At 41.2% G+C, this 26,820-nt stretch overlaps 32 non-coding genes across 32 annotated transcripts; all 32 read right to left on the minus strand.

Moving 5' to 3' along the window:
- Positions 1-505: 505 nt before the first annotated feature.
- On the minus strand, positions 506-596 carry TRNAR-UCU (transfer RNA arginine (anticodon UCU)). Its single transcript is given in 2 exon segments — positions 506-541; positions 560-596. It is a non-coding gene; the product is annotated as a tRNA-Arg (tRNA).
- Positions 597-1,865: 1,269 nt separating this feature from the next.
- On the minus strand, positions 1,866-1,938 carry TRNAK-UUU (transfer RNA lysine (anticodon UUU)). Its single transcript has one exon. It is a non-coding gene; the product is annotated as a tRNA-Lys (tRNA).
- Positions 1,939-2,233: 295 nt separating this feature from the next.
- TRNAR-UCU (transfer RNA arginine (anticodon UCU)) lies at positions 2,234-2,324 on the minus strand. The gene is given in 2 exon segments: positions 2,234-2,269; positions 2,288-2,324. It is a non-coding gene; the product is annotated as a tRNA-Arg (tRNA).
- A 339-nt stretch (positions 2,325-2,663) lies between these two features.
- Positions 2,664-2,736, minus strand: TRNAK-UUU (transfer RNA lysine (anticodon UUU)). The gene has a single exon. It is a non-coding gene; the product is annotated as a tRNA-Lys (tRNA).
- A 1,225-nt stretch (positions 2,737-3,961) lies between these two features.
- Positions 3,962-4,052, minus strand: TRNAR-UCU (transfer RNA arginine (anticodon UCU)). The gene is given in 2 exon segments: positions 3,962-3,997; positions 4,016-4,052. It is a non-coding gene; the product is annotated as a tRNA-Arg (tRNA).
- Positions 4,053-4,391: 339 nt separating this feature from the next.
- Positions 4,392-4,464, minus strand: TRNAK-UUU (transfer RNA lysine (anticodon UUU)). Its single transcript has one exon. It is a non-coding gene; the product is annotated as a tRNA-Lys (tRNA).
- Positions 4,465-5,321: 857 nt separating this feature from the next.
- Positions 5,322-5,394, minus strand: TRNAK-UUU (transfer RNA lysine (anticodon UUU)). The gene has a single exon. It is a non-coding gene; the product is annotated as a tRNA-Lys (tRNA).
- Positions 5,395-5,689: 295 nt separating this feature from the next.
- On the minus strand, positions 5,690-5,780 carry TRNAR-UCU (transfer RNA arginine (anticodon UCU)). Its single transcript is given in 2 exon segments — positions 5,690-5,725; positions 5,744-5,780. It is a non-coding gene; the product is annotated as a tRNA-Arg (tRNA).
- Positions 5,781-7,417: 1,637 nt separating this feature from the next.
- Positions 7,418-7,508, minus strand: TRNAR-UCU (transfer RNA arginine (anticodon UCU)). The gene is given in 2 exon segments: positions 7,418-7,453; positions 7,472-7,508. It is a non-coding gene; the product is annotated as a tRNA-Arg (tRNA).
- A 1,269-nt stretch (positions 7,509-8,777) lies between these two features.
- On the minus strand, positions 8,778-8,850 carry TRNAK-UUU (transfer RNA lysine (anticodon UUU)). Its single transcript has one exon. It is a non-coding gene; the product is annotated as a tRNA-Lys (tRNA).
- A 295-nt stretch (positions 8,851-9,145) lies between these two features.
- Positions 9,146-9,236, minus strand: TRNAR-UCU (transfer RNA arginine (anticodon UCU)). Its single transcript is given in 2 exon segments — positions 9,146-9,181; positions 9,200-9,236. It is a non-coding gene; the product is annotated as a tRNA-Arg (tRNA).
- A 339-nt stretch (positions 9,237-9,575) lies between these two features.
- On the minus strand, positions 9,576-9,648 carry TRNAK-UUU (transfer RNA lysine (anticodon UUU)). Its single transcript has one exon. It is a non-coding gene; the product is annotated as a tRNA-Lys (tRNA).
- Positions 9,649-10,871: 1,223 nt separating this feature from the next.
- On the minus strand, positions 10,872-10,962 carry TRNAR-UCU (transfer RNA arginine (anticodon UCU)). The gene is given in 2 exon segments: positions 10,872-10,907; positions 10,926-10,962. It is a non-coding gene; the product is annotated as a tRNA-Arg (tRNA).
- A 339-nt stretch (positions 10,963-11,301) lies between these two features.
- On the minus strand, positions 11,302-11,374 carry TRNAK-UUU (transfer RNA lysine (anticodon UUU)). Its single transcript has one exon. It is a non-coding gene; the product is annotated as a tRNA-Lys (tRNA).
- An 857-nt stretch (positions 11,375-12,231) lies between these two features.
- Positions 12,232-12,304, minus strand: TRNAK-UUU (transfer RNA lysine (anticodon UUU)). Its single transcript has one exon. It is a non-coding gene; the product is annotated as a tRNA-Lys (tRNA).
- Positions 12,305-12,599: 295 nt separating this feature from the next.
- On the minus strand, positions 12,600-12,690 carry TRNAR-UCU (transfer RNA arginine (anticodon UCU)). The gene is given in 2 exon segments: positions 12,600-12,635; positions 12,654-12,690. It is a non-coding gene; the product is annotated as a tRNA-Arg (tRNA).
- Positions 12,691-13,029: 339 nt separating this feature from the next.
- TRNAK-UUU (transfer RNA lysine (anticodon UUU)) lies at positions 13,030-13,102 on the minus strand. Its single transcript has one exon. It is a non-coding gene; the product is annotated as a tRNA-Lys (tRNA).
- An 855-nt stretch (positions 13,103-13,957) lies between these two features.
- TRNAK-UUU (transfer RNA lysine (anticodon UUU)) lies at positions 13,958-14,030 on the minus strand. Its single transcript has one exon. It is a non-coding gene; the product is annotated as a tRNA-Lys (tRNA).
- A 295-nt stretch (positions 14,031-14,325) lies between these two features.
- Positions 14,326-14,416, minus strand: TRNAR-UCU (transfer RNA arginine (anticodon UCU)). Its single transcript is given in 2 exon segments — positions 14,326-14,361; positions 14,380-14,416. It is a non-coding gene; the product is annotated as a tRNA-Arg (tRNA).
- A 339-nt stretch (positions 14,417-14,755) lies between these two features.
- TRNAK-UUU (transfer RNA lysine (anticodon UUU)) lies at positions 14,756-14,828 on the minus strand. Its single transcript has one exon. It is a non-coding gene; the product is annotated as a tRNA-Lys (tRNA).
- Positions 14,829-15,685: 857 nt separating this feature from the next.
- On the minus strand, positions 15,686-15,758 carry TRNAK-UUU (transfer RNA lysine (anticodon UUU)). The gene has a single exon. It is a non-coding gene; the product is annotated as a tRNA-Lys (tRNA).
- A 295-nt stretch (positions 15,759-16,053) lies between these two features.
- TRNAR-UCU (transfer RNA arginine (anticodon UCU)) lies at positions 16,054-16,144 on the minus strand. Its single transcript is given in 2 exon segments — positions 16,054-16,089; positions 16,108-16,144. It is a non-coding gene; the product is annotated as a tRNA-Arg (tRNA).
- Positions 16,145-16,483: 339 nt separating this feature from the next.
- TRNAK-UUU (transfer RNA lysine (anticodon UUU)) lies at positions 16,484-16,556 on the minus strand. Its single transcript has one exon. It is a non-coding gene; the product is annotated as a tRNA-Lys (tRNA).
- An 855-nt stretch (positions 16,557-17,411) lies between these two features.
- TRNAK-UUU (transfer RNA lysine (anticodon UUU)) lies at positions 17,412-17,484 on the minus strand. Its single transcript has one exon. It is a non-coding gene; the product is annotated as a tRNA-Lys (tRNA).
- Positions 17,485-17,779: 295 nt separating this feature from the next.
- Positions 17,780-17,870, minus strand: TRNAR-UCU (transfer RNA arginine (anticodon UCU)). The gene is given in 2 exon segments: positions 17,780-17,815; positions 17,834-17,870. It is a non-coding gene; the product is annotated as a tRNA-Arg (tRNA).
- Positions 17,871-18,209: 339 nt separating this feature from the next.
- TRNAK-UUU (transfer RNA lysine (anticodon UUU)) lies at positions 18,210-18,282 on the minus strand. The gene has a single exon. It is a non-coding gene; the product is annotated as a tRNA-Lys (tRNA).
- An 857-nt stretch (positions 18,283-19,139) lies between these two features.
- Positions 19,140-19,212, minus strand: TRNAK-UUU (transfer RNA lysine (anticodon UUU)). The gene has a single exon. It is a non-coding gene; the product is annotated as a tRNA-Lys (tRNA).
- A 295-nt stretch (positions 19,213-19,507) lies between these two features.
- Positions 19,508-19,598, minus strand: TRNAR-UCU (transfer RNA arginine (anticodon UCU)). The gene is given in 2 exon segments: positions 19,508-19,543; positions 19,562-19,598. It is a non-coding gene; the product is annotated as a tRNA-Arg (tRNA).
- Positions 19,599-19,937: 339 nt separating this feature from the next.
- TRNAK-UUU (transfer RNA lysine (anticodon UUU)) lies at positions 19,938-20,010 on the minus strand. The gene has a single exon. It is a non-coding gene; the product is annotated as a tRNA-Lys (tRNA).
- Positions 20,011-20,865: 855 nt separating this feature from the next.
- On the minus strand, positions 20,866-20,938 carry TRNAK-UUU (transfer RNA lysine (anticodon UUU)). Its single transcript has one exon. It is a non-coding gene; the product is annotated as a tRNA-Lys (tRNA).
- Positions 20,939-21,233: 295 nt separating this feature from the next.
- On the minus strand, positions 21,234-21,324 carry TRNAR-UCU (transfer RNA arginine (anticodon UCU)). The gene is given in 2 exon segments: positions 21,234-21,269; positions 21,288-21,324. It is a non-coding gene; the product is annotated as a tRNA-Arg (tRNA).
- A 339-nt stretch (positions 21,325-21,663) lies between these two features.
- Positions 21,664-21,736, minus strand: TRNAK-UUU (transfer RNA lysine (anticodon UUU)). Its single transcript has one exon. It is a non-coding gene; the product is annotated as a tRNA-Lys (tRNA).
- Positions 21,737-26,820: the final 5,084 nt, after the last annotated feature.

The raw sequence follows: 26,820 nt of genomic DNA on the forward strand, positions 1-26,820 counted from the left end.
CCTTGTCAAAGAAAGTAGAGCACAGATGGGTATGTAAGGACTCGATCAAGACTTTTTTGAACCATCTGTAATTGGAATTCCCATTCATTGGATCCTGAAAAGAGTATGCAATTGATATACATTTTTTTTAACCAAGCCGCCTGAACAGGGTCTTGAACCCTGGGCCCTCAGATTAAAAGTCTGATGCTCTACCGACTGAGCTATCCAGGATCTGAGGCAGCACCCCACAAAATGACATTATCAACATTAGGAAGTGTCCCAACTATCACTACGTTTTTTAACCCCTTGCGTGCGGGGCGTATTTTCCGCCTGTGCTGACTCCGCCTTGCGCGGGCGGAGTCATGACGGAACGGTTTCGTCATCAGCACAGCTCACCCGTAGCTGATGATGGAACCGTTCTGTCATCAGCACGCAAGGGGTTAAGATGGTTGCCGGTATTAGTACTAAATACAGAGAATATAATAATGAATTGGTACTTGGGATAACAGGATAACAGGGATAAAACTGACTCTGGTGGGATTTGAACCCACAACCTTTGAATATCTTTTTTACATTCACCTAGAAGTCGAATGCGCTATCCATTGCGCCACAGAGCCAATCTGCTATAATGAGGTGCAGAGATGTTCTGAAATGAAATAATGAGCTATTAGCTGTTGATCAGCTTTATAAAGTTCATTTGATACTATAACCATGGCTATATTTTGAATATTGAATTGGTGAAATGATATTCACCGTCTCAGACTACATGATACCATTGGTAAATCTACGTACGACTTAAGTTTAGTCAAATGGCACATAATATGTGAGACAGATGTGTATTTCACAACTCCATGAAAGACGTTTTTGCAATTTTAGTAATGGAATATCTTATTTGTCATGCAGGGGTCCACAAAAAGAGCATACAATTAGAGTACTTTTTCTTTAAAGGAAACAACCGCCTGAAAAGGGACTTGAACCCTGTACCCTCAGATTAAAAGTCTGATGCTCTACCGACTGAGCTATCCAGGCTCTGCTATACTCTACCTTAAAATCAGCTAAACAAATGTGGACGTACACTGACCTACACTTTGTATATTTATATAATTACATATATTAGCAATCAATATTCTAGAGTTTAATAATGAATTGATATTATAAGCATTTGAAATTTCAGCAGCACACGTAATCCATTATAACTCCGGAAATTTGTACTATCTCATTTTCGGATGACATAGAAATCACGTGTTTAAAATGACACTGTGAAATTAATAAAGGGCCAAATACTATTACTAACTCCTAAATTACATTTTCAGCAGTATCATTGGGAATTTCCTCTTGGGCATAGACTATGCAACATTTTCAAAGCAAACAGTCTCTGTTTAAGTAGACTTTCTTTCACTGCCATTTTGGTAAATGTTTCTGGTGATGGAGAAGCAGGATTGCTGGTTACTGTTTCAATTAGTTATAAAATAGAGGAGGGATAAAATTGACCCAGTTGGTGTTCGAACCCTTAGCGTTTGAATGCTTTTGCTACATTCGCCTAGGACTCCAAGCCGCAATCCATTGCACCAGAGATCCGACCTGATTCAACAAGGTGATCAGAGATTCACAAATAAAAAGATGACCTATAAGTTGTTGACCAACTTTATCAAATTAATCGGACACTAGCTTACATTTTGAACATTGAATTGGATAAAAGATAATCAACATGTCAAACTACATGATACAGTTTGGGTAAGTCTTCTTAACCCTTGTCAAAGAAAGTAGAGCACAGATGGGTATGTAAGGACTCGATCAAGACTTTTTTGAACCATCTGTAATTGGAATTCCCATTCATTGGATCCTGAAAAGAGTATGCAATTGATATACATTTTCTTTAACCAAGCCGCCTGAACAGGGACTTGAACCCTGGGCCCTCAGATTAAAAGTCTGATGCTCTACCGACTGAGCTATCCAGGCTCTGAGGCAGCACCCCACAAAATGACATTATCAACATTAGGAAGTGTCCCAACTATCACTACGTTTTTTAACCCCTTGCGTGCGGGGCGTATTTTCCGCCTGTGCTGACTCCGCCTTGCGCGGGCGGAGTCATGATGGAACGGTTTCGTCATCAGCACAGCTCACCCGTAGCTGATGACGGAACCGTTCTGTCATCAGCACGCAAGGGGTTAAGATGGTTGCCGGTATTAGTACTAAATACAGAGAATATAATAATGAATTGGTACTTGGGATAACAGGATAACAGGGATAAAACTGACTCTGGTGGGATTCGAACCCACAACCTTTGAATATCTTTTTTACATTCACCTAGAAGTCCAATGCGCTATCCATTGCGCCACAGAGCCAATCTGCTATAATGAGGTGCAGAGATGTTCTGAAATGAAATAATGAGCTATTAGCTGTTGATCAGCTTTATAAAGTTCATTTGATACTATAACCATGGCTATATTTTGAATATTGAATTGGTGAAATGATATTCACCGTCTCAGACTACATGATACCATTGGTAAATCTACGTACGACTTAAGTTTAGTCAAATGGCACATAATATGTGAGACAGATGTGTATTTCACAACTCCATGAAAGACGTTTTTGCTATTTTAGTAATGGAATATCTTATTCGTCATGCAGGGGTCCACAAAAAGAGCATACAATTAGAGTACTTTTTCTTTAAAGGAAACAACCGCCTGAACAGGGACTTGAACCCTGGACCCTCAGATTAAAAGTCTGATGCTCTACCGACTGAGCTATCCAGGCTCTGCTATACTCTACCTTAAAATCAGCTAAACAAATGTGGACGTACACTGACCTACACTTTGTATATTTATATAATTACATATATTAGCAATCAATATTCTAGAGTTTAATAATGAATTGATATTATAAGCATTTGAAATTTCAGCAGCACACGTAATCCATTATAACTCCGGAAATTTGTACTATCTCATTTTCGGATGACATAGAAATCACGTGTTTAAAATGACACTGTGAAATTAATAAAGGGCCAAATACTATTACTAACTCCTAAATTACATTTTCAGCAGTATCATTGGGAATTTCCTCTTGGGCATAGACTATGCAACATTTTCAAAGCAAACAGTCTCTGTTTAAGTAGACTTTCTTTCACTGCCATTTTGGTAAATGTTTCTGGTGATGGAGAAGCTGGATTGCTGGTTACTGTTTCAATTAGTTATAAAATAGAGGAGGGATAAAATTGACCCAGTTGGTGTTCGAACCCTTAGCGTTTGAATGCTTTTGCTACATTCGCCTAGGACTCCAAGCCGCAATCCATTGCACCAGAGATCCGACCTGATTCAACAAGGTGATCAGAGATTCACAAATAAAAAGATGACCTATAAGTTGTTGACCAACTTTATCAAATTAATCGGACACTAGCTTACATTTTGAACATTGAATTGGATAAAAGATAATCAACATGTCAAACTACATGATACAGTTTGGGTAAGTCTTCTTAACCCTTGTCAAAGAAAGTAGAGCACAGATGGGTATGTAAGGACTCGATCAAGACTTTTTTGAACCATCTGTAATTGGAATTCCCATTCATTGGATCCTGAAAAGAGTATGCAATTGATATACATTTTTTTTAACCAAGCCGCCTGAACAGGGACTTGAACCCTGGGCCCTCAGATTAAAAGTCTGATGCTCTACCTACTGAGCTATCCAGGCTCTGAGGCAGCACCCCACAAAATGACATTATCAACATTAGGAAGTGTCCCAACTATCACTACGTTTTTTAACCCCTTGCGTGCGGGGCGTATTGTCCGCCTGTGCTGACTCCGCCTTGCGCGGGCGGAGTCATGACGGAACGGTTTCGTCATCAGCACAGCTCACCCGTAGCTGATGACGGAACCGTTCTGTCATCAGCACGCAAGGGGTTAAGATGGTTGCCGGTATTAGTACTAAATACAGAGAATATAATAATGAATTGGTACTTGGGATAACAGGATAACAGGGATAAAACTGACTCTGGTGGGATTTGAACCCACAACCTTTGAATATCTTTTTTACATTCACCTAGAAGTCGAATGCGCTATCCATTGCGCCACAGAGCCAATCTGCTATAATGAGGTGCAGAGATGTTCTGAAATGAAATAATGAGCTATTAGCTGTTGATCAGCTTTATAAAGTTCATTTGATACTATAACCATGGCTATATTTTGAATATTGAATTGGTGAAATGATATTCACCGTCTCAGACTACATGATACCATTGGTAAATCTACGTACGACTTAAGTTTAGTCAAATGGCACATAATATGTGAGACAGATGTGTATTTCACAACTCCATGAAAGACGTTTTTGCAATTTTAGTAATGGAATATCTTATTCGTCATGCAGGGGTCCACAAAAAGAGCATACAATTAGAGTACGTTTTCTTTAAAGGAAACAACCGCCTGAACAGGGACTTGAACCCTGGACCCTCAGATTAAAAGTCTGATGCTCTACCGACTGAGCTATCCAGGCTCTGCTATACTCTACCTTAAAATCAGCTAAACAAATGTGGACGTACACTGACCTACACTTTGTATATTTATATAATTACATATATTAGCAATCAATATTCTAGAGTTTAATAATGAATTGATATTTTAAGCATTTGAAATTTCAGCAGCACACGTAATCCATTATAACTCCGGAAATTTGTACTATCTCATTTTCGGATGACATAGAAATCACGTGTTTAAAATGACACAGTGAAATTAATAAAGGGCCAAATACTATTACTAACTCATAAATTACATTTTCAGCAGTATCATTGGGAATTTCCTCTTGGGCATAGACTATGCAACATTTTCAAAGCAAACAGTCTCTGTTTAAGTAGACTTTCTTTCACTGCCATTTTGGTAAATGTTTCTGGTGATGGAGAAGCAGGATTGCTGGTTACTGTTTCAATTAGTTATAAAATAGAGGAGGGATAAAATTGACCCAGTTGGTGTTCGAACCCTTAGCGTTTGAATGCTTTTGCTACATTCGCCTAGGACTCCAAGCCGCAATCCATTGCACCAGAGATCCGACCTGATTCAACAAGGTGATCAGAGATTCACAAATAAAAAGATGACCTATAAGTTGTTGACCAACTTTATCAAATTAATCGGACAGTAGCTTACATTTTGAACATTGAATTGGATAAAAGATAATCAACATGTCAAACTACATGATACAGTTTGGGTAAGTCTTCTTAACCCTTGTCAAAGAAAGTAGAGCACAGATGGGTATGTAAGGACTCGGTCAAGACTTTTTTGAACCATCTGTAATTGGAATTCCCATTCATTGGATCCTGAAAAGAGTATGCAATTGATATACATTTTCTTTAACCAAGCCGCCTGAACAGGGACTTGAACCCTGGGCCCTCAGATTAAAAGTCTGATGCTCTACCGACTGAGCTATCCAGGCTCTGAGGCAGCACCCCACAAAATGACATTATCAACATTAGGAAGTGTCCCAACTATCACTACGTTTTTTAACCCCTTGCGTGCGGGGCGTATTTTCCGCCTGTGCTGACTCCGCCTTGCGCGGGCGGAGTCATGACGGAACGGTTTCGTCATCAGCACAGCTCACCCGTAGCTGATGACGGAACCGTTCTGTCATCAGCACGCAAGGGGTTAAGATGGTTGCCGGTATTAGTACTAAATACAGAGAATATAATAATGAATTGGTACTTGGGATAACAGGATAACAGGGATAAAACTGACTCTGGTGGGATTCGAACCCACAACCTTTGAATATCTTTTTTACATTCACCTAGAAGTCCAATGCGCTATCCATTGCGCCACAGAGCCAATCTGCTATAATGAGGTGCAGAGATGTTCTGAAATGAAATAATGAGCTATTAGCTGTTGATCAGCTTTATAAAGTTCATTTGATACTATAACCATGGCTATATTTTGAATATTGAATTGGTGAAATGATATTCACCGTCTCAGACTACATGATACCATTGGTAAATCTACGTACGACTTAAGTTTAGTCAAATGGCACATAATATGTGAGACAGATGTGTATTTCACAACTCCATGAAAGACGTTTTTGCAATTTTAGTAATGGAATATCTTATTTGTCATGCAGGGGTCCACAAAAAGAGCATACAATTAGAGTACTTTTTCTTTAAAGGAAACAACCCCCTGAACAGGGACTTGAACCCTGGACCCTCAGATTAAAAGTCTGATGCTCTACCGACTGAGCTATCCAGGCTCTGCTATACTCTACCTTAAAATCAGCTAAACAAATGTGGACGTACACTGACCTACACTTTGTATATTTATATAATTACATATATTAGCAATCAATATTCTAGAGTTTAATAATGAATTGATATTTTAAGCATTTGAAATTTCAGCAGCACACGTAATCCATTATAACTCCGGAAATTTGTACTATCTCATTTTCGGATGACATAGAAATCACGTGTTTAAAATGACACAGTGAAATTAATAAAGGGCCAAATACTATTACTAACTCCTAAATTACATTTTCAGCAGTATCATTGGGAATTTCCTCTTGGGCATAGACTATGCAACATTTTCAAAGCAAACAGTCTCTGTTTAAGTAGACTTTCTTTCACTGCCATTTTGGTAAATGTTTCTGGTGATGGAGAAGCAGGATTGCTGGTTACTGTTTCAATTAGTTATAAAATAGAGGAGGGATAAAATTGACCCAGTTGGTGTTCGAACCCTTAGCGTTTGAATGCTTTTGCTACATTCGCCTAGGACTCCAAGCCGCAATCCATTGCACCAGAGATCCGACCTGATTCAACAAGGTGATCAGAGATTCACAAATAAAAAGATGACCTATAAGTTGTTGACCAACTTTATCAAATTAATCGGACACTAGCTTACATTTTGAACATTGAATTGGATAAAAGATAATCAACATGTCAAACTACATGATACAGTTTGGGTAAGTCTTCTTAACCCTTGTCAAAGAAAGTAGAGCACAGATGGGTATGTAAGGACTCGATCAAGACTTTTTTGAACCATCTGTAATTGGAATTCCCATTCATTGGATCCTGAAAAGAGTATGCAATTGATATACATTTTTTTTAACCAAGCCGCCTGAACAGGGTCTTGAACCCTGGGGCCTCAGAATAAAAGTCTGATGCTCTACCGACTGAGCTATCCAGGCTCTGAGGCAGCACCCCACAAAATGACATTATCAACATTAGGAAGTGTCCCAACTATCACTACGTTTTTTAACCCCTTGCGTGCGGGGCGTATTTTCCGCCTGTGCTGACTCCGCCTTGCGCGGGCGGAGTCATGACGGAACGGTTTCGTCATCAGCACAGCTCACCCGTAGCTGATGACGGAACCGTTCTGTCATCAGCACGCAAGGGGTTAAGATGGTTGCCGGTATTAGTACTAAATACAGAGAATATAATAATGAATTGGTACTTGGGATAACAGGATAACAGGGATAAAACGGACTCTGGTGGGATTTGAACCCACAACCTTTGAATATCTTTTTTACATTCACCTAGAAGTCGAATGCGCTATCCATTGCGCCACAGAGCCAATCTGCTATAATGAGGTGCAGAGATGTTCTGAAATGAAATAATGAGCTATTAGCTGTTGATCAGCTTTATAAAGTTCATTTGATACTATAACCATGGCTATATTTTGAATATTGAATTGGTGAAATGATATTCACCGTCTCAGACTACATGATACCATTGGTAAATCTACGTACGACTTAAGTTTAGTCAAATGGCACATAATATGTGAGACAGATGTGTATTTCACAACTCCATGAAAGACGTTTTTGCAATTTTAGTAATGGAATATCTTATTTGTCACGCAGGGGTCCACAAAAAGAGCATACAATTAGAGTACTTTTTCTTTAAAGGAAACAACCGCCTGAACAGGGACTTGAACCCAGGACCCTCAGATTAAAAGTCTGATGCTCTACCGACTGAGCTATCCAGGCTCTGCTATAATCTACCTTAAAATCAGCTAAACAAATGTGGACGTACACTGACCTACACTTTGTATATTTATATAATTACATATATTAGCAATCAATATTCTAGAGTTTAATAATGAATTGATATTTTAAGCATTTGAAATTTCAGCAGCACACGTAATCCATTATAACTCCGGAAATTTGTACTATCTCATTTTCGGATGACATAGAAATCACGTGTTTAAAATGACACAGTGAAATTAATAAAGGGCCAAATACTATTACTAACTCCTAAATTACATTTTCAGCAGTATCATTGGGAATTTCCTCTTGGGCATAGACTATGCAACATTTTCAAAGCAAACAGTCTCTGTTTTAGTAGACTTTCTTTCACTGCCATTTTGGTAAATGTTTCTGGTGATGGAGAAGCAGGATTGCTGGTTACTGTTTCAATTAGTTATAAAATAGAGGAGGGATAAAATTGACCCAGTTGGTGTTCGAACCCTTAGCGTTTGAATGCTTTTGCTACATTCGCCTAGGACTCCAAGCCGCAATCCATTGCACCAGAGATCCGACCTGATTCAACAAGGTGATCAGAGATTCACAAATAAAAAGATGACCTATAAGTTGTTGACCAACTTTATCAAATTAATCGGACACTAGCTTACATTTTGAACATTGAATTGGATAAAAAATAATCAACATGTCAAACTACATGATACAGTTTGGGTAAGTCTTCTTAACCCTTGTCAAAGAAAGTAGAGCACAGATGGGTATGTAAGGACTCGATCAAGACTTTTTTGAACCATCTGTAATTGGAATTCCCATTCATTGGATCCTGAAAAGAGTATGCATTTGATATACATTTTCTTTAACCAAGCCGCCTGAACAGGGACTTGAACCCTGGGCCCTCAGATTAAAAGTCTGATGCTCTACCGACTGAGCTATCCAGGCTCTGAGGCAGCACCCCACAAAATGGCATTATCAACATTAGGAAGTGTCCCAACTATCACTACGTTTTTTAACCCCTTGCGTGCGGGGCGTATTTTCCGCCTGTGCTGACTCCGCCTTGCGCGGGCGGAGTCATGACGGAACGGTTTCGTCATCAGCACAGCTCACCCGTAGCTGATGACGGAACCGTTCTGTCATCAGCACGCAAGGGGTTAAGATGGTTGCCGGTATTAGTACTAAATACAGAGAATATAATAATGAATTGGTACTTGGGATAACAGGATAACAGGGATAAAACTGACTCTGGTGGGATTCGAACCCACAACCTTTGAATATCTTTTTTACATTCACCTAGAAGTCCAATGCGCTATCCATTGCGCCACAGAGCCAATCTGCTATAATGAGGTGCAGAGATGATCTGAAATGAAATAATGAGCTATTAGCTGTTGATCAGCTTTATAAAGTTCATTTGATACTACAACCATGGCTATATTTTGAATATTGAATTGGTGAAATGATATTCACCGTCTCAGACTACATGATACCATTGGTAAATCTACGTACGACTTAAGTTTAGTCAAATGGCACATAATATGTGAGACAGATGTGTATTTCACAACTCCATGAAAGACGTTTTTGCAATTTTAGTAATGGAATATCTTATTCGTCATGCAGGGGTCCACAAAAAGAGCATACAATTAGAGTACTTTTTCTTTAAAGGAAACAACCGCCTGAACAGGGACTTGAACCCTGGACCCTCAGATTAAAAGTCTGATGCTCTACCGACTGAGCTATCCAGGCTCTGCTATACTCTACCTTAAAATCAGCTAAACAAATGTGGACGTACACTGACCTACACTTTGTATATTTATATAATTACATATTAGCAATCAATATTCTAGAGTTTAATAATGAATTGATATTATAAGCATTTGAAATTTCAGCAGCACACGTAATCCATTATAACTCCGGAAATTTGTACTATCTCATTTTCGGATGACATAGAAATCACGTGTTTAAAATGACACAGTGAAATTAATAAAGGGCCAAATACTATTACTAACTCCTAAATTACATTTTCAGCAGTATCATTGGGAATTTCCTCTTGGGCATAGACTATGCAACATTTTCAAAGCAAACAGTCTCTGTTTAAGTAGACTTTCTTTCACTGCCATTTTGGTAAATGTTTCTGGTGATGGAGAAGCAGGATTGCTGGTTACTGTTTCAATTAGTTATAAAATAGAGGAGGGATAAAATTGACCCAGTTGGTGTTCGAACCCTTAGCGTTTGAATGCTTTTGCTACATTCGCCTAGGACTCCAAGCCGCAATCCATTGCACCAGAGATCCGACCTGATTCAACAAGGTGATCAGAGATTCACAAATAAAAAGATGACCTATAAGTGGTTGACCAACTTTATCAAATTAATCGGACACTAGCTTATATTTTGAACATTGAATTGGATAAAAGATAATCAACATGTCAAACTACATGATAGAGTTTGGGTAAGTCTTCTTAACCCTTGTCAAAGAAAGTAGAGCACAGATGGGTATGTAAGGACTCGATCAAGACTTTTTTGAACCATCTGTAATTGGAATTCCCATTCATTGGATCCTGAAAAGAGTATGCAATTGATATACATTTTCTTTAACCAAGCCGCCTGAACAGGGACTTGAACCCTGGGCCCTCAGATTAAAAGTCTGATGCTCTACCTACTGAGCTATCCAGGCTCTGAGGCAGCACCCCACAAAATGGCATTATCAACATTAGGAAGTGTCCCAACTATCACTACGTTTTTTAACCCCTTGCGTGCGGGGCGTATTTTCCGCCTGTGCTGACTCCGCCTTGCGCGGGCGGAGTCATGACGGAACGGTTTCGTCATCAGCACAGCTCACCCGTAGCTGATGACGGAACCGTTCTGTCATCAGCACGCAAGGGGTTAAGATGGTTGCCGGTATTAGTACTAAATACAGAGAATATAATAATGAATTGGTACTTGGGATAACAGGATAACAGGGATAAAACTGACTCTGGTGGGATTCGAACCCACAACCTTTGAATATCTTTTTTACATTCACCTAGAAGTCCAATGCGCTATCCATTGCGCCACAGAGCCAATTTGCTATAATGCGGTGCAGAGATGTTCTGAAATGAAATAATGAGCTATTAGCTGTTGATCAGCTTTATAAAGTTCATTTGATACTATAACCATGGCTATATTTTGAATATTGAATTGGTGAAATGATATTCACCGTCTCAGACTACATGATACCATTGGTAAATCTACGTACGACTTAAGTTTAGTCAAATGGCACATAATATGTGAGACAGATGTGTATTTCACAACTCCATGAAAGAAGTTTTTGCAATTTTAGTAATGGAATATCTTATTCGTCATGCAGGGGTCCACAAAAAGAGCATAGAATTAGAGTACTTTTTCTTTAAAGGAAACAACCGCCTGAACAGGGACTTGAACCCTGGACCCTCAGATTAAAAGTCTGATGCTCTACCGACTGAGCTATCCAGGCTCTGCTATACTCTACCTTAAAATCAGCTAAACAAATGTGGACGTACACTGACCTACACTTTGTATATTTATATAATTACATATATTAGCAATCAATATTCTAGAGTTTAATAATGAATTGATATTTTAAGCATTTGAAATTTCAGCAGCACACGTAATCCATTATAACTCCGGAAATTTGTACTATCTCATTTTCGGATGACAAAGAAATCACGTGTTTAAAATGACACAGTGAAATTAATAAAGGGCCAAATACTATTACTAACTCCTAAATTACATTTTCAGCAGTATCATTGGGAATTTCCTCTTGGGCATAGACTATGCAACATTTTCAAAGCAAACAGTCTCTGTTTAAGTAGACTTTCTTTCACTGCCATTTTGGTAAATGTTTCTGGTGATGGAGAAGCAGGATTGCTGGTTACTGTTTCAATTAGTTATAAAATAGAGGAGGGATAAAATTGACCCAGTTGGTGTTCGATCCCTTAGCGTTTGAATGCTTTTGCTACATTCGCCTAGGACTCCAAGCCGCAATCCATTGCACCAGAGATCCGACCTGATTCAACAAGGTGATCAGAGATTCACAAATAAAAAGATGACCTATAAGTGGTTGACCAACTTTATCAAATTAATCTGACACTAGCTTACATTTTGAACATTGAATTGGATAAAAGATAATCAACATGTCAAACTACATGATACAGTTTGGGTAAGTCTTCTTAACCCTTGTCAAAGAAAGTAGAGCACAGATGGGTATGTAAGGACTCGATCAAGACTTTTTTGAACCATCTGTAATTGGAATTCCCATTCATTGGATCCTGAAAAGAGTATGCATTTGATATACATTTTCTTTAACCAAGCCGCCTGAACAGGGACTTGAACCCTGGGCCCTCAGATTAAAAGTCTGATGCTCTACCGACTGAGCTATCCAGGCTCTGAGGCAGCACCCCACAAAATGGCATTATCAACATTAGGAAGTGTCCCAACTATCACTACGTTTTTTAACCCCTTGCGTGCGGGGCGTATTTTCCGCCTGTGCTGACTCCGCCTTGCGCGGGCGGAGTCATGACGGAACGGTTTCGTCATCAGCACAGCTCACCCGTAGCTGATGACGGAACCGTTCTGTCATCAGCACGCAAGGGGTTAAGATGGTTGCCGGTATTAGTACTAAATACAGAGAATATAATAATGAATTGGTACTTGGGATAACAGGATAACAGGGATAAAACTGACTCTGGTGGGATTCAAACCCACATCCTTTGAATATCTTTTTTACATTCACCTAGAAGTCCAATGCGCTATCCATTGCGCCACAGAGCCAATCTGCTATAATGAGGTGCAGAGATGATCTGAAATGAAATAATGAGCTATTAGCTGTTGATCAGCTTTATAAAGTTCATTTGATACTACAACCATGGCTATATTTTGAATATTGAATTGGTGAAATGATATTCACCGTCTCAGACTACATGATACCATTGGTAAATCTACGTACGACTTAAGTTTAGTCAAATGGCACATAATATGTGAGACAGATGTGTATTTCACAACTCCATGAAAGACGTTTTTGCAATTTTAGTAATGGAATATCTTATTCGTCATGCAGGGGTCCACAAAAAGAGCATACAATTAGAGTACTTTTTCTTTAAAGGAAACAACCGCCTGAACAGGGACTTGAACCCTGGACCCTCAGATTAAAAGTCTGATGCTCTACCGACTGAGCTATCCAGGCTCTGCTATACTCTACCTTAAAATCAGCTAAACAAATGTGGACGTACACTGACCTACACTTTGTATATTTATATAATTACATATTAGCAATCAATATTCTAGAGTTTAATAATGAATTGATATTATAAGCATTTGAAATTTCAGCAGCACACGTAATCCATTATAACTCCGGAAATTTGTACTATCTCATTTTCGGATGACATAGAAATCACGTGTTTAAAATGACACAGTGAAATTAATAAAGGGCCAAATACTATTACTAACTCCTAAATTACATTTTCAGCAGTATCATTGGGAATTTCCTCTTGGGCATAGACTATGCAACATTTTCAAAGCAAACAGTCTCTGTTTAAGTAGACTTTCTTTCACTGCCATTTTGGTAAATGTTTCTGGTGATGGAGAAGCAGGATTGCTGGTTACTGTTTCAATTAGTTATAAAATAGAGGAGGGATAAAATTGACCCAGTTGGTGTTCGAACCCTTAGCGTTTGAATGCTTTTGCTACATTCGCCTAGGACTCCAAGCCGCAATCCATTGCACCAGAGATCCGACCTGATTCAACAAGGTGATCAGAGATTCACAAATAAAAAGATGACCTATAAGTGGTTGACCAACTTTATCAAATTAATCGGACACTAGCTTATATTTTGAACATTGAATTGGATAAAAGATAATCAACATGTCAAACTACATGATAGAGTTTGGGTAAGTCTTCTTAACCCTTGTCAAAGAAAGTAGAGCACAGATGGGTATGTAAGGACTCGATCAAGACTTTTTTGAACCATCTGTAATTGGAATTCCCATTCATTGGATCCTGAAAAGAGTATGCAATTGATATACATTTTCTTTAACCAAGCCGCCTGAACAGGGACTTGAACCCTGGGCCCTCAGATTAAAAGTCTGATGCTCTACCGACTGAGCTATCCAGGCTCTGAGGCAGCACCCCACAAAATGGCATTATCAACATTAGGAAGTGTCCCAACTATCACTACGTTTTTTAACCCCTTGCGTGCGGGGCGTATTTTCCGCCTGTGCTGACTCCGCCTTGCGCGGGCGGAGTCATGACGGAACGGTTTCGTCATCAGCACAGCTCACCCGTAGCTGATGACGGAACCGTTCTGTCATCAGCACGCAAGGGGTTAAGATGGTTGCCGGTATTAGTACTAAATACAGAGAATATAATAATGAATTGGTACTTGGGATAACAGGATAACAGGGATAAAACTGACTCTGGTGGGATTCGAACCCACAACCTTTGAATATCTTTTTTACATTCACCTAGAAGTCCAATGCGCTATCCATTGCGCCACAGAGCCAATTTGCTATAATGCGGTGCAGAGATGTTCTGAAATGAAATAATGAGCTATTAGCTGTTGATCAGCTTTATAAAGTTCATTTGATACTATAACCATGGCTATATTTTGAATATTGAATTGGTGAAATGATATTCACCGTCTCAGACTACATGATACCATTGGTAAATCTACGTACGACTTAAGTTTAGTCAAATGGCACATAATATGTGAGACAGATGTGTATTTCACAACTCCATGAAAGAAGTTTTTGCAATTTTAGTAATGGAATATCTTATTCGTCATGCAGGGGTCCACAAAAAGAGCATAGAATTAGAGTACTTTTTCTTTAAAGGAAACAACCGCCTGAACAGGGACTTGAACCCTGGACCCTCAGATTAAAAGTCTGATGCTCTACCGACTGAGCTATCCAGGCTCTGCTATACTCTACCTTAAAATCAGCTAAACAAATGTGGACGTACACTGACCTACACTTTGTATATTTATATAATTACATATATTAGCAATCAATATTCTAGAGTTTAATAATGAATTGATATTTTAAGCATTTGAAATTTCAGCAGCACACGTAATCCATTATAACTCCGGAAATTTGTACTATCTCATTTTCGGATGACAAAGAAATCACGTGTTTAAAATGACACAGTGAAATTAATAAAGGGCCAAATACTATTACTAACTCCTAAATTACATTTTCAGCAGTATCATTGGGAATTTCCTCTTGGGCATAGACTATGCAACATTTTCAAAGCAAACAGTCTCTGTTTAAGTAGACTTTCTTTCACTGCCATTTTGGTAAATGTTTCTGGTGATGGAGAAGCAGGATTGCTGGTTACTGTTTCAATTAGTTATAAAATAGAGGAGGGATAAAATTGACCCAGTTGGTGTTCGATCCCTTAGCGTTTGAATGCTTTTGCTACATTCGCCTAGGACTCCAAGCCGCAATCCATTGCACCAGAGATCCGACCTGATTCAACAAGGTGATCAGAGATTCACAAATAAAAAGATGACCTATAAGTGGTTGACCAACTTTATCAAATTAATCTGACACTAGCTTACATTTTGAACATTGAATTGGATAAAAGATAATCAACATGTCAAACTACATGATACAGTTTGGGTAAGTCTTCTTAACCCTTGTCAAAGAAAGTAGAGCACAGATGGGTATGTAAGGACTCGATCAAGACTTTTTTGAACCATCTGTAATTGGAATTCCCATTCATTGGATCCTGAAAAGAGTATGCATTTGATATACATTTTCTTTAACCAAGCCGCCTGAACAGGGACTTGAACCCTGGGCCCTCAGATTAAAAGTCTGATGCTCTACCGACTGAGCTATCCAGGCTCTGAGGCAGCACCCCACAAAATGGCATTATCAACATTAGGAAGTGTCCCAACTATCACTACGTTTTTTAACCCCTTGCGTGCGGGGCGTATTTTCCGCCTGTGCTGACTCCGCCTTGCGCGGGCGGAGTCATGACGGAACGGTTTCGTCATCAGCACAGCTCACCCGTAGCTGATGACGGAACCGTTCTGTCATCAGCACGCAAGGGGTTAAGATGGTTGCCGGTATTAGTACTAAATACAGAGAATATAATAATGAATTGGTACTTGGGATAACAGGATAACAGGGATAAAACTGACTCTGGTGGGATTCAAACCCACATCCTTTGAATATCTTTTTTACATTCACCTAGAAGTCCAATGCGCTATCCATTGCGCCACAGAGCCAATCTGCTATAATGAGGTGCAGAGATGATCTGAAATGAAATAATGAGCTATTAGCTGTTGATCAGCTTTATAAAGTTCATTTGATACTACAACCATGGCTATATTTTGAATATTGAATTGGTGAAATGATATTCACCGTCTCAGACTACATGATACCATTGGTAAATCTACGTACGACTTAAGTTTAGTCAAATGGCACATAATATGTGAGACAGATGTGTATTTCACAACTCCATGAAAGACGTTTTTGCAATTTTAGTAATGGAATATCTTATTCGTCATGCAGGGGTCCACAAAAAGAGCATACAATTAGAGTACTTTTTCTTTAAAGGAAACAACCGCCTGAACAGGGACTTGAACCCTGGACCCTCAGATTAAAAGTCTGATGCTCTACCGACTGAGCTATCCAGGCTCTGCTATACTCTACCTTAAAATCAGCTAAACAAATGTGGACGTACACTGACCTACACTTTGTATATTTATATAATTACATATTAGCAATCAATATTCTAGAGTTTAATAATGAATTGATATTATAAGCATTTGAAATTTCAGCAGCACACGTAATCCATTATAACTCCGGAAATTTGTACTATCTCATTTTCGGATGACATAGAAATCACGTGTTTAAAATGACACAGTGAAATTAATAAAGGGCCAAATACTATTACTAACTCCTAAATTACATTTTCAGCAGTATCATTGGGAATTTCCTCTTGGGCATAGACTATGCAACATTTTCAAAGCAAACAGTCTCTGTTTAAGTAGACTTTCTTTCACTGCCATTTTGGTAAATGTTTCTGGTGATGGAGAAGCAGGATTGCTGGTTACTGTTTCAATTAGTTATAAAATAGAGGAGGGATAAAATTGACCCAGTTGGTGTTCGAACCCTTAGCGTTTGAATGCTTTTGCTACATTCGCCTAGGACTCCAAGCCGCAATCCATTGCACCAGAGATCCGACCTGATTCAACAAGGTGATCAGAGATTCACAAATAAAAAGATGACCTATAAGTGGTTGACCAACTTTATCAAATTAATCGGACACTAGCTTATATTTTGAACATTGAATTGGATAAAAGATAATCAACATGTCAAACTACATGATAGAGTTTGGGTAAGTCTTCTTAACCCTTGTCAAAGAAAGTAGAGCACAGATGGGTATGTAAGGACTCGATCAAGACTTTTTTGAACCATCTGTAATTGGAATTCCCATTCATTGGATCCTGAAAAGAGTATGCAATTGATATACATTTTCTTTAACCAAGCCGCCTGAACAGGGACTTGAACCCTGGGCCCTCAGATTAAAAGTCTGATGCTCTACCGACTGAGCTATCCAGGCTCTGAGGCAGCACCCCACAAAATGGCATTATCAACATTAGGAAGTGTCCCAACTATCACTACGTTTTTTAACCCCTTGCGTGCGGGGCGTATTTTCCGCCTGTGCTGACTCCGCCTTGCGCAGGCGGAGTCATGACGGAACGGTTTCGTCATCAGCACAGCTCACCCGTAGCTGATGACGGAACCGTTCTGTCATCAGCACGCAAGGGGTTAAGATGGTTGCCGGTATTAGTACTAAATACAGAGAATATAATAATGAATTGGTACTTGGGATAACAGGATAACAGGGATAAAACTGACTCTGGTGGGATTCGAACCCACAACCTTTGAATATCTTTTTTACATTCACCTAGAAGTCCAATGCGCTATCCATTGCGCCACAGAGCCAATTTGCTATAATGCGGTGCAGAGATGTTCTGAAATGAAATAATGAGCTATTAGCTGTTGATCAGCTTTATAAAGTTCATTTGATACTATAACCATGGCTATATTTTGAATATTGAATTGGTGAAATGATATTCACCGTCTCAGACTACATGATACCATTGGTAAATCTACGTACGACTTAAGTTTAGTCAAATGGCACATAATATGTGAGACAGATGTGTATTTCACAACTCCATGAAAGAAGTTTTTGCAATTTTAGTAATGGAATATCTTATTCGTCATGCAGGGGTCCACAAAAAGAGCATAGAATTAGAGTACTTTTTCTTTAAAGGAAACAACCGCCTGAACAGGGACTTGAACCCTGGACCCTCAGATTAAAAGTCTGATGCTCTACCGACTGAGCTATCCAGGCTCTGCTATACTCTACCTTAAAATCAGCTAAACAAATGTGGACGTACACTGACCTACACTTTGTATATTTATATAATTACATATATTAGCAATCAATATTCTAGAGTTTAATAATGAATTGATATTTTAAGCATTTGAAATTTCAGCAGCACACGTAATCCATTATAACTCCGGAAATTTGTACTATCTCATTTTCGGATGACAAAGAAATCACGTGTTTAAAATGACACAGTGAAATTAATAAAGGGCCAAATACTATTACTAACTCCTAAATTACATTTTCAGCAGTATCATTGGGAATTTCCTCTTGGGCATAGACTATGCAACATTTTCAAAGCAAACAGTCTCTGTTTAAGTAGACTTTCTTTCACTGCCATTTTGGTAAATGTTTCTGGTGATGGAGAAGCAGGATTGCTGGTTACTGTTTCAATTAGTTATAAAATAGAGGAGGGATAAAATTGACCCAGTTGGTGTTCGATCCCTTAGCGTTTGAATGCTTTTGCTACATTCGCCTAGGACTCCAAGCCGCAATCCATTGCACCAGAGATCCGACCTGATTCAACAAGGTGATCAGAGATTCACAAATAAAAAGATGACCTATAAGTGGTTGACCAACTTTATCAAATTAATCTGACACTAGCTTACATTTTGAACATTGAATTGGATAAAAGATAATCAACATGTCAAACTACATGATACAGTTTGGGTAAGTCTTCTTAACCCTTGTCAAAGAAAGTAGAGCACAGATGGGTATGTAAGGACTCGATCAAGACTTTTTTGAACCATCTGTAATTGGAATTCCCATTCATTGGATCCTGAAAAGAGTATGCATTTGATATACATTTTCTTTAACCAAGCCGCCTGAACAGGGACTTGAACCCTGGGCCCTCAGATTAAAAGTCTGATGCTCTACCGACTGAGCTATCCAGGCTCTGAGGCAGCACCCCACAAAATGGCATTATCAACATTAGGAAGTGTCCCAACTATCACTACGTTTTTTAACCCCTTGCGTGCGGGGCGTATTTTCCGCCTGTGCTGACTCCGCCTTGCGCGGGCGGAGTCATGACGGAACGGTTTCGTCATCAGCACAGCTCACCCGTAGCTGATGACGGAACCGTTCTGTCATCAGCACGCAAGGGGTTAAGATGGTTGCCGGTATTAGTACTAAATACAGAGAATATAATAATGAATTGGTACTTGGGATAACAGGATAACAGGGATAAAACTGACTCTGGTGGGATTCAAACCCACATCCTTTGAATATCTTTTTTACATTCACCTAGAAGTCCAATGCGCTATCCATTGCGCCACAGAGCCAATCTGCTATAATGAGGTGCAGAGATGATCTGAAATGAAATAATGAGCTATTAGCTGTTGATCAGCTTTATAAAGTTCATTTGATACTACAACCATGGCTATATTTTGAATATTGAATTGGTGAAATGATATTCACCGTCTCAGACTACATGATACCATTGGTAAATCTACGTACGACTTAAGTTTAGTCAAATGGCACATAATATGTGAGACAGATGTGTATTTCACAACTCCATGAAAGACGTTTTTGCAATTTTAGTAATGGAATATCTTATTCGTCATGCAGGGGTCCACAAAAAGAGCATACAATTAGAGTACTTTTTCTTTAAAGGAAACAACCGCCTGAACAGGGACTTGAACCCTGGACCCTCAGATTAAAAGTCTGATGCTCTACCGACTGAGCTATCCAGGCTCTGCTATACTCTACCTTAAAATCAGCTAAACAAATGTGGACGTACACTGACCTACACTTTGTATATTTATATAATTACATATTAGCAATCAATATTCTAGAGTTTAATAATGAATTGATATTATAAGCATTTGAAATTTCAGCAGCACACGTAATCCATTATAACTCCGGAAATTTGTACTATCTCATTTTCGGATGACATAGAAATCACGTGTTTAAAATGACACAGTGAAATTAATAAAGGGCCAAATACTATTACTAACTCCTAAATTACATTTTCAGCAGTATCATTGGGAATTTCCTCTTGGGCATAGACTATGCAACATTTTCAAAGCAAACAGTCTCTGTTTAAGTAGACTTTCTTTCACTGCCATTTTGGTAAATGTTTCTGGTGATGGAGAAGCAGGATTGCTGGTTACTGTTTCAATTAGTTATAAAATAGAGGAGGGATAAAATTGACCCAGTTGGTGTTCGAACCCTTAGCGTTTGAATGCTTTTGCTACATTCGCCTAGGACTCCAAGCCGCAATCCATTGCACCAGAGATCCGACCTGATTCAACAAGGTGATCAGAGATTCACAAATAAAAAGATGACCTATAAGTGGTTGACCAACTTTATCAAATTAATCGGACACTAGCTTATATTTTGAACATTGAATTGGATAAAAGATAATCAACATGTCAAACTACATGATAGAGTTTGGGTAAGTCTTCTTAACCCTTGTCAAAGAAAGTAGAGCACAGATGGGTATGTAAGGACTCGATCAAGACTTTTTTGAACCATCTGTAATTGGAATTCCCATTCATTGGATCCTGAAAAGAGTATGCAATTGATATACATTTTCTTTAACCAAGCCGCCTGAACAGGGACTTGAACCCTGGGCCCTCAGATTAAAAGTCTGATGCTCTACCGACTGAGCTATCCAGGCTCTGAGGCAGCACCCCACAAAATGGCATTATCAACATTAGGAAGTGTCCCAACTATCACTACGTTTTTTAACCCCTTGCGTGCGGGGCGTATTTTCCGCCTGTGCTGACTCCGCCTTGCGCGGGCGGAGTCATGACGGAACGGTTTCGTCATCAGCACAGCTCACCCGTAGCTGATGACGGAACCGTTCTGTCATCAGCACGCAAGGGGTTAAGATGGTTGCCGGTATTAGTACTAAATACAGAGAATATAATAATGAATTGGTACTTGGGATAACAGGATAACAGGGATAAAACTGACTCTGGTGGGATTCGAACCCACAACCTTTGAATATCTTTTTTACATTCACCTAGAAGTCCAATGCGCTATCCATTGCGCCACAGAGCCAATCTGCTATAATGAGGTGCAGAGATGATCTGAAATGAAATAATGAGCTATTAGCTGTTGATCAGCTTTATAAAGTTCATTTGATACTACAACCATGGCTATATTTTGAATATTGAATTGGTGAAATGATATTCACCGTCTCAGACTACATGATACCATTGGTAAATCTACGTACGACTTAAGTTTAGTCAAATGGCACATAATATGTGAGACAGATGTGTATTTCACAACTCCATGAAAGACGTTTTTGCAATTTTAGTAATGGAATATCTTATTCGTCATGCAGGGGTCCACAAAAAGAGCATACAATTAGAGTACTTTTTCTTTAAAGGAAACAACCGCCTGAACAGGGACTTGAACCCTGGACCCTCAGATTAAAAGTCTGATGCTCTACCGACTGAGCTATCCAGGCTCTGCTATACTCTACCTTAAAATCAGCTAAACAAATGTGGACGTACACTGACCTACACTTTGTATATTTATATAATTACATATTAGCAATCAATATTCTAGAGTTTAATAATGAATTGATATTATAAGCATTTGAAATTTCAGCAGCACACGTAATCCATTATAACTCCGGAAATTTGTACTATCTCATTTTCGGATGACATAGAAATCACGTGTTTAAAATGACACAGTGAAATTAATAAAGGGCCAAATACTATTACTAACTCCTAAATTACATTTTCAGCAGTATCATTGGGAATTTCCTCTTGGGCATAGACTATGCAACATTTTCAAAGCAAACAGTCTCTGTTTAAGTAGACTTTCTTTCACTGCCATTTTGGTAAATGTTTCTGGTGATGGAGAAGCAGGATTGCTGGTTACTGTTTCAATTAGTTATAAAATAGAGGAGGGATAAAATTGACCCAGTTGGTGTTCGAACCCTTAGCGTTTGAATGCTTTTGCTACATTCGCCTAGGACTCCAAGCCGCAATCCATTGCACCAGAGATCCGACCTGATTCAACAAGGTGATCAGAGATTCACAAATAAAAAGATGACCTATAAGTGGTTGACCAAATTTATCAAATTAATCGGACACTAGCTTATATTTTGAACATTGAATTGGATAAAAGATAATCAACATGTCAAACTACATGATAGAGTTTGGGTAAGTCTTCTTAACCCTTGTCAAAGAAAGTAGAGCACAGATGGAAAGGGGCGACCACTCGGTCCCCCCGAACGTATGGCGGAGTGCCTCGATCCCCCCGGGAAGCCATTTTTGGGCGGGAGGCGCGTCTCGGCTGGTATGCCCGAAGCGGCGTAGCCGGGGCGCGTTTTTTCCCGCCCTAGAGTGGGCTGGCCTAGACACCGACGTAGCCAGCCCCGCCCTAGGGGCAGGCAGGGGCGGGTTTACGCCCGCCCTGAAGACGGATAAAAAGAGACGCAAGACCCGAAGACGTCCTCTTGTTCTTGTGCTCCGAAGCTGCACCTCCTCGCTACACGTGAGCTCGGGACAGAACGAAGAGCCAATTTTGAGCGTTTTGATCTTTTTCTTTGTCTTCTAGATACTTCGTCGGAGAGATGCCCAAGAAAGGCGCAAAGAGAATGACGACTGAGCAGATGGTTCGGGCCCTTGTTAAGGATATGTCCGACATAAAGAAGCGGCTGGCGGAGCGAGACGGGGAGGAGGGATCGGGCCAACCACCGGCTGGAGGGAGACCTAAGAGGCCGAGAAGGGTTCCAGCCGGGGGGGATGTCCCGGCTCCCTCTGCCCCGCTCGAGGTGCCGACCCCGCTACCGATGGAGGGGAATCCAATCCCCGTTGTCATCACCCCGACATCCAACGAGGATATGCCCCCGAGCTGGCAGCACAGCTAGCAGCGTGGTTGGGCGATAGTACTGAGGGCGCCACGGCTGCCGAAGCACAGGCGCTGATAAGAAAGCTGCGTAAGGAAAAAGAAGCAGCCAAGGTGACCGCACCGGTGGCGGTGATAGAAAAGCCACAAGTGGCGGAAGCAGCATCCGGTTCAGGTAAGCGGCCATTGCCGATCGCAAGGGACGAGTCAGCACCCTCTCGGAGAGAAAGATTGGGGCAGCATGTTCCCTTAGCAATAAAAGAAAAGATTTGGGCGGGGGAATACGTGAATATATTCTCCTTGCTTGTCGATCATTATGAGGTAGAACATGTCAAGAGTCAGAAGGACCTAATGCATCCAAGTGTTTGGCGCGCAAAAATGGCCGCCTTTAAGGTAAATGAGAATATTGGCAACTGGGGCAATGCGTGGGGTATTTTTACATCGATTCTGGGGGAACGTAGGCCCGAGTTGCTTCCTGAGTTTCCCATTTATCAATCACGAATTATGGGTTACTCGACAGCGTATCAAGGTAACCATTGGTTCTGTTATGACAATCTGTTCAGGAAAGAAAAGGAGCATAACAAGAGTTTGACTTGGGATTGTTACGATTCTGTGACATGGGATAAAATGAAAGAATCGGGAATGTTGAAAATGCCATTGGTTGGGAGCAATGTTGTTGATTACTCCCGCCAAAATGTGGGGACGCCCTTTCGACCAAGTACGAGCACCGACGAGTATTCGAGACCCGCAGGCAATACAGGGAAAAAGGGTTTCTGCTTTAATTTCAACAAAGGGAAATGTACCAGGCCTCCGGGATCGTGTAAATTCAAACATGAATGTAGTACTTGTGGGTCGTCCCATCCTGAGTCATCGTGCAGAGCCAGAACGAGTGAGAATGGGGGTAAAGGAGGCGCCAAACAGGTCTAAGATAGTCCGAGGGGCGCCTTTACCGACCCCGATTGATACCTTGGCAATGATTCCCTGGCTCAGCGGATACCCGGATCGTACTTCTGCTGGGGTGCTGCGGAACGGTTTTACACATGGTTTCCGCATCCCGGTGGGGGACTTTCTGGGTGTAGGGACGTGCAAAAATCAACTTTCCGTTTTACAACATACATCTGTAGTGCAAGAGAAGATTCAGAAAGAGGTTAGCCGGGGACGGGTCGCCGGCCCGTTTAGTGTACCCCCGGTACCGTATTTTGTCTGTTCTCCGTTAGGGGTGGTCCCCAAGAAGGACCCAGGTGAGTTTCGTTTGATCCATAATCTGTCTGCTCCACATGGTCTTTCGGTGAACGATGCAATTGATCCAGAGGTTTGTTCGGTGCGATACGCATCGTTTGATGAGGCAGTAGCCATCTTGAATCGCCTGGGGCCCGGGACGTTGATGGCGAAATCAGATATCGAGTCAGCGTTTCGGTTGCTCCCGGTACACCCAGACGACCAGCGTCTTCTGGGATTCGGGTTTCAGGGGTCATTTTACATGGATAGGTGTATGCCAATGGGATGCTCTATATCATGTGCTTATTTTGAGAAATTCAGTACTTTCCTGCAATGGGTGTTCACTAAGAAAACGGGTTTCCGGAATGTAATGCACTACCTTGACGACTTTCTGTTCCTTGGCCCCGCCGGAAATCCCGAATGTGCCCAGGCCTTAACTGAATTCTGTGTGTTGATGAGTCAATTTGGCGTGCCATTGGCACCAGGTAAAACTATGGGTCCCACGACTTGCCTCGAGTTTTTGGGGATCGAGTTGGACTCTAGGGAGGGGTGTTTCCGTTTACCAGCTAGCAAAGTGTCGAAATTCAGGGCAGCCCTCCAAGTATGTTTAAGTACATCTAAGGTTACACTGCATCAGTTGCAACAATTGGTAGGGAAGTTGAACTTTGCCTTGAGGGTGATCCCAATGGCCCGCCCCTTTTCCCGCTCAATCGCCCAAGCGATGGTCGGCCTGAAGGAGGGTCATCATCGCACGAGGTTATCGGCCGAGGTCCGCCAGGACATGCGTATTTGGTTAGCATTTTTGGCGGACTTCAATGGTCGAGTCGTCTGGAACAAGCCAGCCGTATCCTCCGAAGAGCTTGGGCTATGGACAGATTCAGCAGGAAGCATAGGTTTTGGCGCCATCTTCGGCACAAAATGGTCGGCACAAAGGTGGCCCCTTTGGTGGCATGAGAAGGGGCTGACGAGTAATATTGCTTTCCTTGAACTATTTCCCATTCTGGTGGCCCTGAGAACCTGGCCTGAAGGGTTCAGAGATCATTCTGTCGTGTTCTGGTCTGACAATATGACCGTTGTAGAATGCATCAATAGTCAGGCAGCCCGTTGTAAACTGATTTTGAGGCTGCTCAAAGAAATTGTCCTACTGTGTATGCAACTGAACGTGATATTCAGAGCAAAACATGTCCCGGGGGTGATGAATCAGGCGGCTGATGCACTGTCTCGTTTTCACATGCAGGCTTTCTCGGGTTTCCTTCCTTCAGCGGACCCAGAGCCGGCACCCTTCCCCGAAGCTCTCTGGTCTCTCGGTGCCCCGAACTTCGTCACCTCGTGGGAGAGAGTCTAGCACCCAGGACAAGGAAGGCATATGAAGGGGCGTTCCAGGCCTATTTAGCCTTTTTGGGGACTGAGAGAGGGGGGCTTTGGGGTCAGGAAGAGTGGGTAGTACATTTTCTGATGTCCTTACGTAGGGCTGGGAAGTCGGTGGCTACAGCCCAAAGGCATCGTGCCGCCATTTCCTTTGTTGCCAGGGCCCATAACATCCAGGACCCGACAGCGTCTTTTGCAGTACAAAAGGCGCTGCGTGGGTGGCAACGCCTTGAGGGTCGCAGAGTAGATGTGAGGCGACCGATAGGTCTGGATAGGTTGTCCCAGTTGCTGGCCACACTCCCTACCACATGCTCGTCTCCTTTCGAGACGTGTTTGTTCCGGACTGCATTTACGCTGGCATTTCACGGGGCTATGAGGATAAGTGAGCTGGTTGCAAGGAACAAACAGGATGTGGTGGGGGGGTTGTGCCGGGAACACGTTCAGATCAGGGGCGATGCGATGATTGTCTCCTTTCTCAGGTCCAAGACCGATCAAGATGGGAGGGGGGACTGCACGATCATTCGCAGGACCCCCGGGTCCTCCATGTGTCCGGTACAGTGTTTAGAAGATTACCTAGAACGAAGGGTGGCATCATGGGGGGGGACATTATTGAGGCATGCAGACGCCACCCCGCTGACGAGGTTTCAGTTTCAACGGGTGCTTGCAATGGCCATTGCCGCAGCGGGCTTGGACCCGGGCGAATTCGGGACCCATTCCTTTCGAATAGGGGCTGCCACTGAAGCTACAGCCAGGGGTCTTAATGTAGAACAAGTGAAACGAGTGGGGCGTTGGTCCTCCAATTGTTATAAGAGATATGTGCGATTGCACATGTTGTGAAGCTGTAATCATGTACTCACGCTTCTTGTCTTTTGTTTGTTTTCAGTTGCGCAAGCCTACGCGGCAGGGCGGACTATGCAGTCGACCCAACACCAGGCCAGCGGTCAGACATCACCGGCTGGGAGAAAGGAGGTGTGGGTCGTGGGCCACTCATACGTGAGACGGGCCGCAGACGTATTCAAAGCAGGTGACATGATTCACGTACCTGGGGAATACGGGTACAGAGTGTCCTTCTACGGAAGAGGCGGTCTCTGTATTGACCAGTTTCAA

The sequence above is a fragment of the Lissotriton vulgaris genome, chromosome 1_2 (assembly GCF_964263255.1).
Source record: "Lissotriton vulgaris chromosome 1_2, aLisVul1.2, whole genome shotgun sequence".
Lineage (NCBI taxonomy): Eukaryota > Metazoa > Chordata > Amphibia > Caudata > Salamandridae > Lissotriton > Lissotriton vulgaris.